The following is a 22,192-nucleotide window of genomic DNA, read 5'->3' on the forward strand; positions in this document are numbered from 1 at the left end:
AGATAAAAAACCCTTTGGGAGTTAAGTATATATTAATATCTTTATGAGTCTGAGTATAGTACTCATGTATATTAAGGCTCCACAAGACATTAGTTTAATATAATATTATTATTTTTTTTTAATTTACAATATACGCTATTTTGTGCCATTTCCTTTTTTATTTTTTATTTAGAGTTACACTGAAATAAAGTATATCAAATAAATCTTATTATAGCAATAGTTTTTAGTTAATGGAAATGTGTGAAACATAGCTGTTGGCATAATATATACATCAAATAATCTTGATTTACATGACGGCTTTTTTCAGTAGATCAGAATTTCGAAGCGTTGGTAGCTTACGAACTTTGTACAATGACCTTTTTATAATATTTAAAATAATTATATTAAAAGCGCGTTTAAATGCCCACTTGAATCAAGATATTATGTATTTGAATTATTTTCATTGGGTTAAATTACTTACCAGCTAAAGAAATAGTTCGCTAATTATATTTTATACAGCAAGCAATGATGGCCCAGTGATTAAGGACAGATTTGCGATCGTAGGTCGGAGGTTGATTCCCGGGATGAAATATTGTACACACTTTTTCTATTCATGATATAGGAATGCCATTGCCCACAAACAAGTTTCAAAAGGATGCGCTCTGCATAGCATAATACCACATTACGATCGCCAATCCACCTGTTGAGCTAGGCGATTATGGTATATCCCCTCCTAACATATTTTTAGGAAAGGAATGTGCCTTGTAGTGGACATCCATAGGCTGAAACAACAACGACAACGACACCATGTACGATATGATAAATAGAACTGTTAAGATTGTTGAGAATAGACCTTTTCATCCCTTTTACAGTCAATATAACAACTGTAATTTCATAAAGATATTCTGCATAGTGCAACGCCTTTTTGAAGAAGGAAAAACCAATTATAGGTAAAGAGTATTATAGATTTGTTTATAATAATAATACTTAATTAAAAATCAATAAATGCCTTTTAATTAAATTATACTCAAACCATTTTGAATGACACATTTTTAGAGATAATAATTAATAATTAAATTTATCGATTCATATCATTTATATTAAGAAGGTTGAGCAATTAGCATTAAAGGGATGATTTTTTTTTTGTTGACTTATTTGATGTCAATAAATGTATGCTGTAACCTGACCAAAAATCAATGGTTGGTATGGTAGGAATGGTAATAAAGTAATGGTATTATAGTAAGAAAAAATGTTCCTGAAATTCAGATTACTACATATTAAAATAATTATAATTTACTATGTCTCTTCAGACTTTCTACTGCCAGAAGTTATTGACATTCTAATAGAATAATAATAATAATGTATCATATTTCAGATTGGAAATAGATGTAAAAACTTTACTTATACATTTACTTCTCTAAAGATTTTACACCTAATCATCCTATATAGTTTTTCTCATTTCGAGGCAGATACAAAGTTTAAAAGCAATATCAACATATATACTTGCGAAGAGATAAATATGTCTTACTCAAAACCTTTATTTTCAAAAACAAATTTATTATTATATTTAAAAACTGGCAGCAGTTTACACAAAAATAAAACAGTTACTATTTTTTTATTTTATCAATAATGTATCACCTGCATATAAATAAATAAAAATATTTTTTTACAGTCGTAGATTATACCAATATATTTATTGTGCAATTAGCTCTATATTTATTTGTATCGAAAATTATCTAGTTTAATATATTAGATAAGCTGTATTGAATCCACCATCGATGTCTTCCCCTTTTCGCACGTTATCACTCGCTTATGTTCTTTAGATATCCCGTATTAATTTGGCCGATGGGTCGCGCGAGAAACATTGTAGGTCCGAATTCCTATTAATTAATACAAGCGCGGTTTTCTTACCGCGAGAATGTCCGAGCTACGGGCTCCGCGGCCGTTACTTGTGCTCGCGCCACTACGATCTACAGTCGATGTCGACGCTCCACAGGAAAACCGCATAACTCTACATTTAATTATTTTCAAATTCTAATTAAATTCAAATTATCTTTATTCAAGTAGGTTTGAATCGATTATTTTTTACATTATAAAATCACTGATCAGTGTAGTCAATCTGTGAGATTTTATAATTGCTACCACCAACGAAAAGACAATGGTTTTAAAAACACCCGCCTGAGAATCTATAGTTGTATATCTAATCTATATCTATCATTGCGAAATTTAACAATGTTATTTATACCAAGTTCCATTCATTTCGACACAACTTAAAACTTCTTTAATGAAAATCAGATATACTATTAATTTTGGCTTGAAAACTAAGAAAAGGAAGAGCTGCGATATTTTATGAAACTTTATTATACATACTTACACACAAACCCTAGAAGGATTTGTTAATGTAGATGATGAAATTGGAGCGTGATTGTTTATTTCTATTGCTTGTATTTATCGTATTATTTATGGCAATTTTTCATCTATGTGTATTATGGCGTATAAATTCAACTTTATTAAATATGTTTTAATATCATGCTGTTCATACGTTACATATCCTTCTAGATGTATTTTTATTGTTATTTTGGAGTACAATCACATGTAAATAAATAGATAAAATTAATGTGTATGTAATTAATAAACATGTTTGTTTAAAGTGTACATTCAAATTGAATAAAAGATATATTTTTTACTTGTGTATTGTTAATATGATTGCTCGACCTTTTTTCAACAATTATATAATAAATATTTTGTTATTTACCTATTGACCCAAATATCACAGCCTTTTTATTAACTAAGACGGCAGTGGTACATGTTGGTAACACTGAAAGTTTTTTTGAATTGAACAGTTTAAAAATAATATTAAAATAAATATTAATTATATTCGAAAATAGAATGTATAACAAGCGGGCTTAACGTGCGAAAATTTTTGTTGTACGATTTTAATTTCGAATTTTACTGCGATCTTAGCCAACAGTCACGATGTCAGCTTTTGGTGATGCAGCTTTATTGTTTGGTTATGATACTATTTATATTTGTTTTAACGAGTCCAAATCTCTTACTAATATCAGCGTTAATGCGCACGAGAGATTCCATTCAAATAAATTAAAACCAATAACTAATTGTGCATAATAGAGTCTGACAAATAAATCACAAAACACCAAAACCAAGTCAAAATCAAAATATTTTGCACGAACATTAATGTTTTTGAAAACTTTGTGATAGAGGGATACCTCATATTTAGACTGAAACTAAAACTTAACTTAACTTTTGGTGTGGATTTACAGGTTGGAAGAGACTTGGGTCTATTGTTAATGATTATGAAACTTAATGATAATCTACAAAGTGAGTGTTTCTTTTAGCATAATTACCTATAAAAATTAAGAGAGCAGGAAGCGTAGGAAAAATTTTAATTACCTCAATCTTTGTGTGACATGCTGTTACAAAACAATTGTTCTTGAAAACGAGGAAACAGTAGTAGCAGAATGAAACACTAGCATCTGTTTGACTGTTATCTCAAAAAAAGTCCAAGCGCACTTTACTTATTAAAGTTAACCTCCAACTCGGGTATTGGACTATAGCAGATGATATATGATGATATTGATGTTGATATTGTTAGGTCATCTTCCTTACAGTCCTTGCTACATACAACCTCAGAAAGGGAGACTTAGTAGAATACAGTTTCCAGATGTCGAAGAAACGTAAGCTGCATTCGTAATTGCTGTAGAAAAATTCTCATAGGGGAGTGGGTTTACTGTTCATTACAATTTATAATATGGCTTTATAGGATGCAAGTAGATAGTAGATTTTTTGGAAAATAATTAATAATTTATAAGTGGATAATTAGTGTCATTTTAGATAATTTATAAACTTTAATTATCACCTCTCATGATCCTGAAGTCCTGCTGAATAATACATTTATATTTAACGATACCGTTGTCTTAAGGCGAAATACACAATGGAAGTTCATCAAAATCGAGAAAATATATAAACATTTAAAATTAAAAGAATATTGCTGTAAGCGCATTGTGAAATTGCGTATTTGTCTAAAATTGATTATGGTAGGGATATTTTATCAATATCTGTTTGTTAAAAATAGTTATCGAGGATATAAGAAAATAAAAAAGCTATAGCATAAAAAAAAAATTTCTCAATGATATCTGAAGACCTTGCTATGCAGTTGGTGGAACATATAAATATTCTCCGAAATTGTGTGGTATTGGCGTGTTGACACAATAATTTTTATGAGGTAAGAGTTATTGATGCTACAATTTTTAAAAAACATTAAGGCTATTTCTCCGACAAGTATGTTTAAAATTTCAACTTAAGGGTTACAACATTTTGTGACGGAACGTGCTAACATGAATGACCTGTGAAACTATTTTAGACTCACTATACGGAAAGCACAGCTCGGTGACGCCTCGTTTCTGCAGCGATTTAAAAGTTCAGTTGAAAGTCTATACTTTCGCCCACTGCCAGACGCTCTTGACTGTCGTTCGGCGTCAGTGTGACTTCATTTAGAATGTGACATCTTCCTAGTGTAAGGTGGACCATTAAATATTTATCTGAACACGTTATTACTTATTATAATGGTATCTCTTTGAATATAGATAGACTTTTTATATGTATTTCTATCTAAAATATCAATTACTTGGGTAGCCCTCTGTTAGGTGGATCAGCAACAACCTCAAGTTCTCGGGAAGTTACTGGGCAAGGCTGAACATTATAGCGATCTTTGGGAAGCCTATGACTTGCAGAAGGCCTCTATCGACTGATATGAATGTATAAATAAATCAAAATTAAGTTATTATTTGAAAAAAAAAAATGGATCTTTACAGCGAATGAAATGCGCAAAGGAAAAGGACAGCTATACTGTGGGCTATTTGATATTTGATATTTGTTTTTTAAATTTTAAACTTTTTGCTGCCAAAACTAAGAGAATTCAGTAAATGTTCATTAAGTGAAATTGATCTGGATCCAATAGGTTGGTACCACTTGTGACACATCTAAGCCACCATGGAGTTCCTAAGAAAAGTCATAGTAAAGGAGCCAATGCAGCCACGAAATCCAAATTTGTCGCCTTGAAATTTTTTTTCCGAACATCGGATAAACTCATTATTATTGTAATTTTTAAACACTTTTGTTTTGAACGTTCGAAACGAGAACGAGTCGTTTATCAGAATATTCTTGAAGATCTAAAGACACTTTAACGACATAATTATCAAAAATAAAAATACATTCATATCGTTGTTCAATGGAAATGAAAAATGTTACTTCGCAAGTAGTATGAACATCATTGCTAGATATAAACGCACACACAGATGATAGTAAATAGGCAGATAACTTGAATAACTTAAGCTGGTAGAGTTTTTCAAGTAGCAAACTTGTATCAATGTGACTAGCGTTGCAAGGCCCACTGCTGACATTTAGTATTTGTTTTTCCGACAGCTGACCCTTCGGGTATCGAACAGGCGTCCTTTCGCCGCATAGCGCAAGCACGTCGGCGCAGACTCTGGGAACGGTGCTTCTGTTTAGATCATTCTATTTCTCAATACTTACGAAATTTAAACGATTGAATACAAGTAGCTTATATCGAAACCTACGCAAAAACTTATTTGCTAACAATTTAGATACCTTAGATTAGTATTTTCAAACCTTTTTATTATCATGCCCATCTTAGCCTTTCTAAAATTTTTATGCCCCTTTTGTAACGAACATATTTTTTTATATTAAAGGGTTAAACTCGTGTCAATTCCACTATAGAATTGCCCCCCATAACAATCAAATTGTTCCCACTTTAGGGCGTGGGTCTCACGTTGGGAAACACTGTCTTAGACTACACCACCAATAGTGCGAAGTGACTACTGATTTTAGTTAAAGGTATTGATGGGGTACCGTCGAAAGTCGAAGAGTGAAATATGTTTTAAATAACATCAACGTCATTATTTACTACTGTTGCACATAGGACTCTGTTTTCGATTTCCATCTTTGGACGAACTTAACAAGGTCTTCTATATACCTTGGGTAGACGTCTTATAATACGCTTAATGATGTGTGGTCTGGATATATATTATACTCCAGAGACTATGCGGCCAGTTCACAGCCACATCCACTTGCTAATTTAGGGACCTTCTCATTCCTGATTCGATCTTTGTAAAGAAATCCCGAGCATGCTAGTATGCCAAGATATTTATCAATATGGTTATGTGAATCACAGAGACTATATTGAAAATAATGTAATCAAATAATATAACGGACTTACAGTTGCATTGGTGAGGTGCTTAAAAACCTCGCATTATAAGAGGCCGTTATTGTGGACATCGGAAGTGATGTGTGGGCAAGAGTTGCGTGAAAAGCAAATGTCACGAGCGCAGCCGCGCCTGGCCTATCGATACCGCAAATGCGCGCAAAACACCGCGCATCACGACGTATGAGCGGCGTAATGTAATAAGACGCATTTTTCTTTGACAAAAACATGCGCCGGCGCACTTAATGGTGTTAGAAAATTGACGCGATGCGTTCTACGGCTGTCGCGTCACGAATGATGCTCTATTTACGAAACAAATTATTTTTTTTATTATTTCTGCTTCGTGAATTGCTAAATGCAAAGCTTTAGATCGGCTCGACAAATGTATTTTTTAAAATCCGCGTAAATTTTTTTAAATATTTTACAGGTCATTGTTGTGATATTTAGGCGAGGTCCATGCCTTGTAGTGGCTGTCCATCAGCTGCGATGATGATGATGAATTCATGAAGATAATAAATTAGGGATTTTTTTTTAATAGTGGAGTTTTAGCTATTTTTTTTTAATATTTCTATTTAGAGATATATATAATGCGAAGATACCATTTTTTATATATTTTCGTTTATGAATTTTTCTCTCACCTGTCTCTGGCTGTCAAACATATGACATCAATTAAAATAAAGAAAGGTGTATACAGTGTAGTGTATAAACTAGAAAATTTGCTCGCGAGAAAAATGAATAAAAAATACATATATAGAATTTTACTACCAGTAAGCCGGCAGTACAATATCTGGAGCCTATATTTGTTGTTTATTATTAAGATACTAAATAAATAAATAAAATAATAGATATGAAATACAATTTTTTAATTGTTTATTTATCTCATTGGACGGTACAGGCCAATATCTTTTCACAGTACTGAGTTTGTTGAAGCAATTACTCAAAAAAGATCAACAAATAATTCAATTTCCCTTTAGTTTTTTGGTGTACGATTACATTTTTTTTAATTATTGGTATTTAAGACAAAATATATATGATTCGCAATATTTCCAAAAACAAATTTGATAATAATTCAAATTAAAAAAAAATCATTGTCATGTGAGTGTATTAAGTTATTTTAAAGTTGTATATCTCTTTGTGAAAGTTGGACATAATATTATATCATTATCCTCTATCATTACCTTGGTACTGGATTATTTTCATTCAATCTGGCTATACTTTTGATATCATTAGATCAACAACTTGCTTCGTTCTTTCTTTTCATCCATCCTCCATTAGCTTCATCATCATTATTTCAGCTTTACAACATCCAGGCCTGGTAAGTTTACATAGCCTCAATAAAAAAACCAACTGATTATTGATCGAAGTACATGGTTAATAAATTTTGTTTAAGATAGTTTAATATTCATTATTATAAGATAAGGTTGAATTGTTTTGTATGTTTAAGATATTTATTTTGTAAATTCTTCATCTTTTCAGCCGATAAACAGACACTGCGATGCAGAGGTATCCTTCAAAGATCTTCGCGTCTACCTGTCCTGCGCTACTATCATCAAGCGTCTTTCCACTTCTTTACCTATAGTGTCAGTCCATCTACAGGAAGCCCACCTACAAAATTCTCGTTAATAAACTATTCATAAAATAACATACCAATGAATACAATGGAAGGGTCGATGATTTTTTTTTATCTACGGACTTGTCATCGACTTAAATGATTTTCAATCATGTTCGTAATAACAGTTTTCATATGACAACTAAAAATGGACCTTTATTTAAATATATTTTCATTTACATGATGATCTATTAATAATTATATTGTGCCGACCAATGGTAAAAAAAAATGTGTCAATTTTTACAAACAAACTGTTAAAGTTTAATGTTTTATATCATATTTTGTAGATATCTAAGACCTTCCGTTTCTTGATTTAAATCTAAAATTTATAGTGTATTATTAAAGAAATCTTATTATACCATTCAATAGTTTCTAGTTGGTAGAAATGTGGGAAACTTTGTTTGTTGATTTCACATGATTGATATTACAATGTACATATAAAGAAATTGTTAAATTTAATTTAGAAGAGCTACTGTTAAATTTATCACCAGCTTTTCTATGCAGATCAGTGTTTCGAGCCGGTGGTAACTTAATTATAGTGTTAAAATAATAGAAGATTTAAAGCCTATGTAGATGCATACTTTAGTACATGATATATATTGGAAATACTGGCTATAAAAATTATATCCGTTAATGTTTTATTATGTTATTATTTAGCACGGCCATGACAGTCAGTGAGTACATATATTTCTCTCCTCTTCCCACCTATCCATTGTTATAGTGCGCTCTGCATTAACAGCAACGTCTATGGAGTCGCAAATTTGCAAATCACTCTTGAATTTAAATTGTCCCCTAATTCTGACGTCCTTTGTCCCTCTCTCTCTGCATTATTGCATGCATATTTTAGTTACGTGTGAAAATATTACAAGGAAAAAATACATGTTTTTTTTTTCAATTTAATTAATATACAATATTAAATTTGTTTGACTCATTATATATATTTTACGAATATTTCGATTCTGTTCCTCTACAACTGAATCTTCACTTAGAAAAATAATTCGTAACGTAATCTGAGAAGACATAGTGCGCGTTGATGAACGTTATGTATGATTCTAATTTCATTTTAATTTTAAATACTACTTAGTGATTGGTTGTAAAAGCTTTAAAACGATCGTTGTATAGCTAATTAATCCGCATAAAGTCTTTAAGGGTTTTATACCTGTTATTATTCGAATTGTATAAAAGTTTATTAGTTTTCACTTAATATGTATTAATTTATTTTCTTGTGTTGGTACACAAGAGGCTAATAAGTTCTGGCAGTATAAAGTCTGCAAGGACAGATAGTAAACAATAATTAATTTTAATATGTAGCAATCCGTATTTTAAACACTAATTTTTACTATACTATAAAAATTATTCGTTACCAAGATCTACTATACATTTATTGAAAGTAAATTAGTTATTCATACAATCCTTGAAGCTTTTGCTCCAATAAGCAATGATCGTGTAATTGTAACCAACTAAATGAAATCAATCAATGTACTGACTAGTTCGCATATCGTAGTTGACAATCCGTCGCTTGATCAAATAGAGCATCATTCCTATCCATCGAAGTCCGAAGCTGGCACAACGTTTTTACTACGAATACATTCTTCATTGCTTGCAAACGTCACATTCCGAGCCCGCAAAACAAGCTGTGAATGCTACTCGTGCGCGGGCAGGCTTTTGAGCGCCGTCCCACTGTAAATATTTGCCTACAACTCCTTTTCACGAACGGTTTGCACACCCTTGTTAGATTCTCTTCCGCTCTCGAGAGGAACTTTTATGCGTTCGTATGACGAACCGAATTGTAATTATCCATCGTTAACCTTTTTGTTTTATTTATTAACGTGAACGTAATATGCCTTTTATAAAGTACGTCATATGCTTAACAAGAAATCTCTTTAACAATTTTGATTGCAATCGCTCGTGTAACCAAAGATCATTGAGATCGAAAGATTCTAGAGAAGTTACTAAGAGCCAGTAGACGCGGTCTGGCGTACCACTATTTTTGGAGGAGACCTATACCTTGCAATGAACTTTTGTTGACCGGCATGATGATGATAAGTTAAGTAAAAGCCTTTCATCTGTTATTTCCTCAACGATATTCTTGGTTGTAATTTATTCGAATAAAAAATTCTTGCATGTCTACGACCAATTTGTGATCCGTGATGAAATGATGCTGGAACGTGGCTTCCCAATTTTGGTTCTGAACTTGACCTAATTGACAAACTCACAGTTGTTCAACGAGCTACGGGGAGGAATATACTCGAGATTTATTTACGAGATCGAATCAGGAATGAGAATACCTGTAGATGAACAAAAGTACCTCGACTAGCAAATTGAGGTGGAGGCAGTTGGTCCAGGATTATGTTGAAAAATTTCCAATTAATTACTATTCTTAATTTCATTTACTTTGCTATAAAGTACCATTTTTTATTATATTCACAGTTAGCTTTGTTTTTTGTCTTTCAATCAATTATTAATAATGATTTGATGTTTATTGTATATAGTTCAATTCTCCTTCTTATATCTTTTATCTTTACAAATTGATAACCATATCGGCATTATTGTTCATTGGTAACATAGATCTTGTGCTAATTACTTCTACTATTTATTCTGTTACTTTACATTTCTTGTGCAACTGTGTTAGTTATATCAAATTCTTATATCCTATTGCATTAATATACTTCAACTTTAAGTTCTCCAAATTTTCCCAATATTTTCACATATGATACGAGTATAAAACAGTAGCATTGGTTATGTGTATCTAGGAATTGTTGAGCATACACTGGTGTCTCCACATTTAAAGGTACAATTAGCGCAAACCAATTTTCACAGTTAATTGAGTTAACTTCCACTGTCGTGATTAATAACATTATAAACGCTTCTGTCCGAAGTGTCATGGTATTGACTACCTGCCAATTACCTCTGCCGGTGTCACTGTGTCTGGAATTATGGTTTATTGGATACAAACATCGATTTCAATCTATTGCATTACACCAACTGAAGTTTTCATGTTTCGTCATTTTCATTGGAGCCAAATGGCGTGATCTTCAAAGGGTAGTACTTTTAATTACCCATTTATTTATTTTTCACGAGAGGTGTTAATAAAAAAAAAAACCTTGTGCAGATTTGCCCTGATACTGATTCAAGTCGCAAAACTATAATCATATAAAGTTGTATGTAATTTCAATATGTTTATAGCTGTATTATACGTAGAAACGAGGTATTTTTCATTTTTTTTAAATTATTATATGAAATATAATGACAGAAATATTACAACTTTGCCGATTGCCCTACAAAAAATATTCAAGTCGTCCCTGATCACGGCTCGTTGTATTTCGTACCAAGTAATATTGATAAGTAGTATTTTATCACTCGTAGACAAATCACTTCTGTTAAGATAAGAATATCTAACTGCAATGGTCATCACTTCAGCTTCTTGACATAGGCCTTCTATATTTATTTACAATATCTTGGAAGCGACCTGCCTTTATCGTATTTCGGCGTTCTTCAGTCGTGTATTCACCTTGTACGTTCTGCGCTGCGCTTGGCTTGCCATGGTCTAAACTCTAGAACCTTAAAGCCCCAGTGGCCATCTGTTCTGCGCGCTATGATGCCTCTGGCTATGTCGGTCACTTTCGTTCGTCTACGGATCGCCTCATTCCTTATTCGATTTCATAGAGAAATCGAGCATGGTCCTCTATACGATACTTAAAATTAATAGATCAGATACATCAAATATTTCCTGTGATTTGTTAAACCGCTGCTTTAAATGTAGCAAGATTTTTTGTTACTACCAGAGAAGTGATTAGCCAAATAAGCTTCAAATAACATTTGTTCTATATTCAAAATGTTCTTTAATTAAAAGTTTTATTCACCATTTAGTGCCCCGATAAATTTAAATATTATTTCTCTGTATAATTATAAAATAGCTTTGAAAATAAATGTAACATGTTTTTTTCCAGCGTCATTCGTCATTGAGCTTTAGCTGAGCAGAGTCGACTAATCGCATAATAAATATCGCCTTAACAGAACATCACAGATTGCAGCTCGCCGTGCAATAAGACGGGCAAAAAAAAGTAATTCCCTCCAGTTTTTCTTGACTTTAAAGCAATTCTATTAAGAAACATATTGCTAATTAAATACAACAAGCAAAGAAATTTGCGACATAATTTTTATGACACATTAAACTTGTATTTTCAACTTAACGGTGTTAAATAAAAGAAAAGAAAGTAAAGAAACACCTATAGCCATCAACTCGAAAGCATGTGCCATTTTTAAATTAAGAACATATGCAAAATCATTGTTCACAAAAATGTACGAAGATCCCGATTTTGTACATTATTATTATTGAGATGACAGTATTTAAAAAAAAAACTACAATATTTTTGAAAGATGTTGGTTTAAAAAAGCTAAAAGATGTTGGTGAAAACGACAGTCGTTATATTATCGAAATCAAAACAATGTTGTGCCTAAAATAAAAAAGAAATTGAAAAGACAATTAGCTTCTCACTGAAGAACTCACATTATTTTAAAAACGAATACTTTCTAGTAGTTTTGTAGTTTATAGTAGTATACTCTCACAAGTTATAGTTCGCAATGAAGGTCAAAAATGTTTGAAGATCTCTATGTTTAACATTTATTATTATTATAAAAATCGATCAAAGTAAAAACGAAAAAAAAAATTTATTTGAATTAAGAAGATTTCTAGAAAAAATCTTGGATTACCGAAGTCTTGTAGGTTGAATTAGCATTGTTTTTGCATTTAAGAAATTGCATTGCAATATAAACAGTAAAAGATTTTGATGAAAAATTATTGTTTTAAAACTTTTATGATTTAAAGAAGAATTTTTTTTTTAGAAACTTGGGCTTTAAACTTTTTATTTTAAACATCGAATTAATAGTGCAATTTCCTAAGTATTCGTTTATATTATTTTTCTTTTCAGTTATATTTGTATTTTCGTAAAATAGTGTGCAATATTGTCCACAAAAATATTGCACAACAAATATCAAAACATTTCGACGAAGAATCATTATAGATAACAAAATTCCTCAATTTATTTAAAAGAAGACTTTGTTTTTAGAAAAAAGCTAAAACACTGACATAATATTGTATCTGATGATAAAATGAACGTAAAAAAATAATTACCAAATATCGTAAAGATAAATTCTTATGTTTACTTTGACCAAAACAGGATTTAAATATGTTCTTTAAAATATACCTCAATCAAAACTAATTAAAATCTGAATAATGATTTCTAAACTTTAAAATAAAAATTTAACATTGAGTATAAGTGTAAGCAAGTCCTCTTGTACTTAAAACGGATCATAAACGAGCGAAGCCCTAACAAACTTTATACCGACCGCGCGTATTGGATAGCATTATGCGAAAGCTAAGCAGGGAAAAATTTATAATATCATTATATTATTACCGATTAGCGACAAATAACATCGATCATTAAACGATAGTCAAAGAACAAATAAACTTTAATTTCAAAATGCGTAGCAACAGCCCTTTTATTAAATCCAATCAAAATTCCATAAAAGCATACCGCCCATAAATTCCTGGCACGGCATTGCCGTCGATAGAATTTAATACAAAATCCGCCGAAATCCGCCATTTTGATATACGGATTTTTTCACCCACCATCCCCCCTCCTACATAATTGAGCGTTGTGAAAACTATCACATTGGTAAATGACGTTCCCCCACCAACCCCCGCCCGTAGTTTTCCGACATGCCCGCAATCAATAATTTGGCTGGGCAATGACTGCGATGATTCGGACATGCGCACCGCATGCGTCCGGCGAGTCATCGGCAAAACCTGAACTTGACTTGGCGAAAACGAAAGTTAGAGGCGAATGTTTCTGCTTCATTCTTGGCATTGGCTACTACATACCACGATGTATCGGCTCGCATGCGACTAGCCGTCATAGAAGTAAACATTCTCCACGCTCTTTTTAATTTCGTCATTCATTAAACCTACGAATCTTAATACAAGCTTTAGTAGCTCATTTTCTTAAAATAAAGCATTCTATTCAATATTTATAACAATTTTGTCGCCGATCACTTAAAAGTAAATCTTAAAATTTACAAAATATAATTTACGTTATATTGCGTCAGATACCAAAAGGCACGAGTGCGAGCGAGATGCCTATATAAGTCTGTTAAATTGAACGATCATCATTGCAGTCGTGAATACATAGATTATCATGATAATTGTAAAATATAATAATAATAATTTCTTACCTGGATTATTGTCTTCTGAGACTTCGATGCCCCGGTTTCTTCCTTGTATTCTTATGGAGTACTTTCTTCAGTACCCTCTTGATCTCCAGTTCTATTCTTTCCAATGTCTGAATGTTAGTTTTCTTATTGTCTTTTTTATTGTATGTCTAGCCCTTTATTATTAAGCCCGTCCGATTTAATATATCTTTAATTAAATCGTATCGAAGTATTGAAATAATCAAAGAACATTCAACTAATTCTTAACGTTAATTTATTTTTAATTTTGTACTATTAAAGAAATCTAGAAGTCATTTCAACAGGTAGGTAAAATTGATAATTTAGATTTTTTTTTGTAACTTTTTTTTGAATAATTTTATCTTACCTTTTTAATATTAATTTAAGGCCAATTTAAGGCACGAGTTTTTTTGTTTGTTTGTTCTGCTTACTATCATCTGCCGTGTAATCAGAATTGGTAGATGAAATTGGTCGAAACTTTTCCAAATCTTACTTGCCAAAAGTCTCAAATATCACTTAACCTAAACGAGTATGTCCAGAGTTTTTCACTAAATTACTTTCACTAGATAAATATGGAGAGTCTGCATATAAAACTCAATATAAATCAATCGAAAAGTTCCAAAAATAACCAGTGTTGTTTAAATGTACTTAAAAAACTCAAATTCTTAAATTCTCTTTTCTATTGATTCCTGGTAATAACGGTTGATATAAACATAAAACTTGTTCTATTGCGAAAAAACGTGTTTCTTTATCGTCAAATGGCGCTATCCGTTATTTGTTGTTTGCTAGATTCCCTTTGCTATGAAATCTTGGCTTTTCTTAACTTCCTGCGCATTTAATTTATCGGTGGTTGCATTTATAGTGCCATGTTCTTCGGCGAGGTCGTCCCATGGGTTTCTTTCTTTTCCTGGGTCGTCTTATTCTTCGGCAGCTTCTCCCGGATGGTCGAAGATGTTGTGTTTGCCCGGTCACGACGAATCCGAGTTAAGCCGCCGTTCGGTTGCCTTAACACTAGACTATAGTTCAGAAAATAAAAACGTCGGTGGAAAGTTTGTTGAAAGTTCAAGTGTTGCTGAATACTATTGGTTTAAAAATCGTCACTTAAATCTACTATGATTATGTGAAGAAACTGAATAAAGTCTATTGCATAAAACTATCTCTTGAGTGACAGCGGGCGGCAGTAGAAATCCTAAACGCATGCGCGGTTTTTAATTTTTCCGAAATTTTGATAACCAAAAATGGTCTATGAAATTTCTTTTTTTTTTAAATTTTGAATTTTTAAGCCTTTTGAAAAAAATTTAAAGGTCTTTTGGGATGTATTTTTTTTTAAAACCGCGCTCTGGTTTTAAACGCGTTGCGTAGGTGTTAAACACGCGTCGGTTTCAGGCGCGCCGGCCACACTGATGGCGGAAGGTTGCACTGCTGCTGCATCGGCCTGAACTACCCGCAAACCGGTGGTGTGGGGTTCCCCCACAACCCCCTGTCCACCCTTCCCGTCCCAATCATCCGCGTGTACCACGGAATCATCAAATAATGATTTTGTATGTTTATTATAAAACTTACTATATGCACTGCAGGCGATATAGCCCATGGAACGCTCCAACGGAGAAATTCAATTTCGAAATTACAAGTATGCGTGTGTGCGTGACGGTTAGAATAAACTATTTGGTTATTACAGAATTCATTTGAAGCGTTATAAATTAGAATGGGCGGAGAAATTTAGGCATAAAATTTTATACGCGCGGTATAGCTGTGTGCTTTGGTTTCATCATACAAATGCATTGGCTTATTGAGCTAAGGCTTTTTGCATATTATAAATCATTTGAATTACCAAACGGCAGCGTTTTGATATTTCACTAATTGAAATTATAATTCCGTTGATGCAGCAAAATCATTTTTGTTTGTCATGCATTAGTACTAAGGCAATTCATTATTAATATCAAAGATGTCTTCAACGATTTCTGTACTAACTTCTTATTGTCGCAAGTAAAGGATAAATGCTTTAACCATAACCAAAAAGTACATTGTAAGTTTACAAATAAATTCGTCTTTTCATGCAAGAAACGAAATGAATTGAATTTTTAAAAAAAAGATTGAAAGAATTGACTTCAAAAGCGATAATTCCCAGTCGGACACGCTTAGTCCAGCATTTAAATATGATAGGCCCTGTTCCGTCGCATCCATTTGTATATTATCGAATAATCCATGCGATTAAGGGAGCGTTCGCAAATTCTGTGTCATTATGAGCACCCGTCCGACCGCCGGACCGACGCCGCGTTGGACGTTCCGTTTGATGTTCCAATGAAGAGCAGCGCACTTGACAAATTATCAGGCGATTGTTCCGTTGCACTTTCCAGCGACATGTCGACTTGATCAAAAACCAACTTCCGTGTTAGTACAATGCCATTTAAAAGTACAGGTGAAAAGAAAATTCTTAGTAAAATTTGTAAAAAACTGAATAGTTTTTTTATAATTTATAAAATTGTTGATTTAAACTAAAATGAACTACGGATTTCTATAATATAAGGTGTGGTTTAATCCAACCGCAACCGCTGTACCATGCGACAGATACAGTAAACCACTTAAATAACGGTACAGCACTTTCAGTCAGGCTAATACGTTAATGATTTTGAGTTAGCTTAACATAACATTGCATTGGCTTTAGTTTAGATATATATTTTAGTAGAAATAACAAGAAACAATTCAATAAAAACAGAATCCTATGAGAGATTGTAAAAAGAAAAATTTAGAATAATCGGTAATTATTATACTTGCGATTCATTATAACTGTTAATATTTAAATCGCAACACCATGAGTGCGAAGATAGCAGTTTAAAATATTAAAACTCAATAACATCAAACCAGAGGCAGGCGCGAAAATTAAATGCAAATTATATATCGTCATTAATTCCGATGTAGTTACGGCTCGATAAATTTTTAAGCTGACTGTACCCCGACTCTGTTAAGCCCGCTCGAAATATATCCCGGTGTATAAAAATATAAAGCTTGTACTATCGCAACGAAAATGTTTTTCATATTATTTATATTTTAGTGCGTTATAAAAAGCTTTGAAAAGTTTCTCTAGCTTCAATGTTTAATGTACGGTCTGCAGAAAAGTATAACTCTGCAATTGTTCATAAGTATTTTTTTCTTATTAATAAACATCATATGCCATTGTGGTAATCTTTGAATTAGGCCTATGCTTTTCAGTAAGCGTCTATCGCCTGTAAAAATAGAAGAAAAGCATTTGACCTCAGGTCACCGAGCTTTAGCGCACTCATTCTCCTCCTCTCTCACATTCTCGACATCTTTACAGTAACTTAACTGATGTTTTCTCCAGAGATTGAGAAAGGTTCGTTATATTATCTATATAATCAAGTTCGAAATAAAACTCGCGAAGGCTTATCCTTATGAACAATACTTGGTGCATTTAAAACAAATGTAATTATTATCGTGTTATAAGTTTAATTTAAGTAATCCGTGATAACGACGTGGAATGTACAAACTTAATCGAAGGTAAATCTAATTTATTACTTTTCTGTAAAACATCATCATTACTTCAGCCGTAAGACGTCCACTGTTATACATAGGCTTACAATAGAAACTTTTCTGTACATCTATTCTTTTTCCAAAAAAAGAGAAAAAAATACAAATTCACAAGATGGATTTGAAATAAGAACATGGAAAGCCTCGAACTATTCATAGCCCGAAATGAACGCTATGATTGTTTTTTAATCCATATAATATTAAATTTCCACTGGTATCCGATTTTTCAGATTTTTTAAATACGGCGAGATTATCATCATCATTATTTCAGACATAAGACCTTCAGTGCTAGACATAGGTCACTAACACAGATTTCCTACTACTTATTTCTGTTTAAATTTTTTTGGTAGCAGAGCGTCTAGTTATCACTGCAGTAATGATTTCTGTCACCATGGCTAAGATCGAAATTATTTCTCAGTTGTAATTTAAACGTTGTAATCCAAAACTGTGGTTAATAGCGATGGTGCATTTATATTTTTTTAATTCTTCCTGAGTTGTCATAGTAGGGCATGTTTCAATTTTAGATTTGTTCACAGATTTCGGTGTAAAAAAGTTAGGCAACTACATTTCTGATACTGCCATAGCATGTGAGATACCAAAAACAAAATGCCTAATATAGTATTATGTGAAATTTATAGAATATTCGAATAAAAATAGTCATAATCAATATGGACTTTAATAAGATTACTTTAGATGAATATATAATATTAAGTAAAAAGATAAAGGTCTGTATATGTAAGCTTTTTTAGCAATTTATAACTTGTTAAAAAATATTATCATTCGAGAGCAAGAGCGGGTTTAAAGTCACAATGATTCCTTCTAATATATTTCTTTTTTTAATTTGGCTCTATGTTCGTTGAGTCTGTATACTCATTTATATTCTATTAAGATGACAACTTTAATTTTTTTTCTGATGACATGAAAATAAGATTTTAGTGTTCCAGGCATTTGTCTTGCCCAAAAAAACTTAATTTGAATATTATATTATTTTACTTTAACGTAATTGTTTTATCGCTATCCAATAATGTTACTCCTACCCTTTGATTTTACGTCACATTTTATACTTAATTTCAAAATGTTGTGACTGTTGCGGTATGATCATAACAAATTAAATTAAATTCCTTATATAGCATTAAAAGATTTACCATTTGCACGTTTTATGTAATATTTCGTATTAAAATTGTTATAATGATATAGTTTAAAAGCAATAATATAATATTACTGTGTTTTGTAATTTTATTATTTATTATTGTATTCTATTTTTGTTTTTTAATATGCGAAACTACTATTACAAAAATTTATTATTATTATTTTTATCTTTAATGTGTTTTTAATTAATTATATTACAAGGTAGAGCTTAATAACTATAGATACATCGTAGATTATTGAATACGTATTCTTACGAATGTTTAGGTATTCACGATGCATAAAATAATTCTCTGAGCTTATAAATTTTAATGAACTTTTTTCTTTTCAAAATTTTTACAATACTATAGAATAATACTATAATATAATAGTTGACGTTGATATATACAGATATTTGTTGAACATCGAACGTACTAGTATGAAAGGCGTGTTAAAGAACAAACAACGCAACAGTAACAGTAGACGCTATCTAAAATAGAGTTGCTAGGTTGACTAAAACAAAACATATACAGGATGACCCATAAATCAACGTCAGCTCGAAATCTAGCGATGGGACAGGTAAAGGCTAAACACAGAACATTAATTAAAAAGTTAATTAATTTTCTAGGGCTAGCCACTTTCGATCCCTACTTCGTAAATTCAGCTTGTCGTTTATTTATGGTAAAGTTTTATATTTTGATACGACAATATTTTTATAAGATGTCTTTACCCCCGACCATATTTCTTTCAATGTTCTCAAAGATAATCGAATAAAACAAAAAGGAAATCATGATGATGGCGTTGAATTGAAAAGGTTGGTACGAAAATTAATGACTCTTAATCTCTTAGCAACAGAGTTGATTTCAGCAAAGTAAAGTTTTTTGAGTGGCCAAAATGATTTTATATTCTTTTAGATTCTGTTGTGGTCAGTTTTTCTTCAGCAGCGACCGCTGCAGTCATACAAGCTTAAGTGCGGTCGTACATCAATAGAACGTAATGCCGGGCAATTCGTGGTAAAATCACTAGTATTAATCATTCCCATAGTCATTCCGCTAGGGTGCAATAGTGATAGTTAGCTTCGCAGCTTTCTCGCTCGCACAACTGCGCAGACTCGTCATCGTCATCACGGCTCCCCCTTTGGGGTGTTGAAGGTGTTAGGGGTCCCCCCCGCCACGTCAATATACGGCAAACAGTGTAGATAAAATAAACGCATACATTCGCGACGTCGCCGCTACGTATATACACGCATTGCACGCTCACACGCGCGTCCGCGACCACACACGCGTATATTTATACAAAATTGAAGCCAGATAATTACATTAACAAGGCGTATACATAGCCGTGCTTTATGTATATTAAATACTGTACAAGTATAGGGCATGATACGGTATATGGTGGGTGGAGGGAGCTTTAGTAAAATGGGAAATATTTTTCGGGGATTTTTCCATTTGGATATTTCATCGGGATATTTCGATGCGTAGGTTTAAAGCGGCGTGCAGTTGGAGTGCTCGCATTTAATGATATGGTGATCCCTGTTTTTGCTTTTTACTCGAGTATAGAAATATAGGTATGTAGATACAAAGACCAGCACTTTTAATTCAATATGTTCAGGTTCTATACGAAACATATATGGGGAGTTTATGTCTAACATTGAACGTCTTATGGGAATGATGAAGAAGATGATGATGTTTAAATTTACTTTTATACGAATCGTGAGAACAATGGTCTTAATATATCTTGATTAATTTATTTTTATTATTATCTACAAATGACTATTTTTCGTGATCAATTGTTTATGTTATGTTAGAAGAATAATAAAAGTGCTCAATTTGATAGAATTTAAAATCAGATCGAACTGTTCTATATTGGCATCGTCTAAAGCAGTCCTCTGCAATCTTTTCTCATCTACAGCGCACTAAAATTTTACCAAGAATTTCGCAACACACCGAAAGCTAAATTCGAGAGACGAGTGAACGTGACGTGACACTGTCTCAAAGACAAAATATGTATAATGAAAAATTGTAAAAATTCAATTTATTAATTTTTACCGCGGCACACTTGTATCCGATCTACGGCACACACACCGGTTGCGATGCACTGATCTATAGGTTATAAGGGTTTTAAACGAGCAGTGATTTCAGATGAGAAGAGCTTTTACTTCTTTGAATCGTGTTTAAATTGCGCAGCAGAGCAGAAATTTTATTGAAGTCTTTGAAATGTTGTGCTGGAAAAAATAATTACCATGGACAGCAAGACACGTCAACAAGTCTATCTTCCTACAAGTTCAGGACAAACCTAGGTTCTTCCTAATATGTTACCAACAAATCTTAAATTACTTTGATCAAATCGCGTGCGAATAATGCAGATAACTACAATAAACAGATTTTAGGTTAAAAATCACGTGGATGTTCTACTGGTCTGATCAAGTGAAGCCAATAACTGGACTCTATTACTACTGCCCGATAAAAAGCAGAGGATAGGATGGCATAGTAACAGCGATCGATTTCGTCAAGGCGTTTCAAGATGAACATGACGTTTAGTAACTAAGAAGCGATCAAGTAGAAGTTTAAATTTTAGTGTATGTGTTTAAACATGTTTTGAAATTTCTGGATAGATTTTGGCGATATGAAATTTTACTCCTCGTGTCCTATTCAATTCCTTTTCTTTAAGGAAAATTTAAAAGTTTGTAGAAATATTTTTGATGTCTTATTAAAATACATATAATATAATAACTAATTCATTTTTATAGAACTCTGTTTTTTAAATATATTTTACTAAGTTACCCGACTATAGACGCTATCTTATCTAAGCTACGTATGTATAATCAATTGTAACCTTAAAAGTTATTAGAGATATATTCTGTTTATCGTAATGCTGAAAATATAATTTATCTTATTTCTTTTTCGTAATTTGTTTGCTGATGTGCAAAGATATAGCGTTTATGCTTTTCCGGTACGAGAACAGACGATATGCATTTAGCCACGTTAAAAAAAGGATTTTTAAGATTGATACCAATTAATAACACACAACGAATGTCCTTGTGATTTAATTATCGACACTGAAAATGCAAGTAGCAATATAAATTTTGTATATAAACCTTCAAGTATTATAAAACTTATAAAAAAAGATGAATGGAATCAGTGAAGTCGGTCTCCAGTTAAGACCTGACCAAATTGGGATAATTATCCATCATCAACTTATGGTTAAAGTATATATATATATATATATATATATATATATATATATATATATATATATATATATATATATATATATTAACTTTAATATATGTAGAGTTGCAAATTAAACATGTGTATGAATTTACTCTGGTAGCGTTTACGGTATATCCATCCATATATCTATCTTTACTTTATTGGAGATGAACAGTAACAAAAGGCAATAAGATAGTACTAACTTAGAAATTTGAAATTAGTTACAATTGTTACCTTAAAACTATCTCACTA

This window comes from Battus philenor, unplaced genomic scaffold (genome assembly GCF_028537555.1).
Source record: "Battus philenor isolate CCGP_79_NKW_IND1 unplaced genomic scaffold, ilBatPhil1.0.hap1 SCAF_26, whole genome shotgun sequence".
Taxonomy (NCBI): domain Eukaryota; kingdom Metazoa; phylum Arthropoda; class Insecta; order Lepidoptera; family Papilionidae; genus Battus; species Battus philenor.